This window comes from Penaeus monodon, chromosome 21 (assembly GCF_015228065.2).
Source record: "Penaeus monodon isolate SGIC_2016 chromosome 21, NSTDA_Pmon_1, whole genome shotgun sequence".
NCBI lineage: Eukaryota > Metazoa > Arthropoda > Malacostraca > Decapoda > Penaeidae > Penaeus > Penaeus monodon.
In genome coordinates this window covers 3,042,290-3,042,519 of record NC_051406.1, presented here as the reverse complement: position 1 = coordinate 3,042,519, position 230 = coordinate 3,042,290, and the positions used below count along the sequence as shown (strand labels likewise).

General features: G+C 37.4%; 1 protein-coding gene across 1 annotated transcript in view; it reads right to left on the bottom strand.

Annotated features, from left to right (window-relative positions):
* The window catches only part of LOC119586106 (alanine aminotransferase 1-like), a 58,538-nt gene that overhangs the window by 5,857 nt on the left and 52,451 nt on the right, over positions 1–230 (bottom strand).

Genomic DNA, 230 nt, shown 5'->3' with positions numbered 1-230 from the left:
CATGCAAATCCATCTCCCTAACAGAAACGACAATCAAATTGAGCTCCGGCTTTCTAATCTCTGAAAAATTAATCTTTCCAACACAGTAACCTCACATATAACAGAGTAAATTACAGTAGCAATAAACTACTCCCACGTTGCATTCATTCCAGGTTCGATAATGACAAAAAGGCAACTCGCACGCTTCTTGCAATCTTCAATCAGTATGATTTACGAAAAAAGCAAGGAAT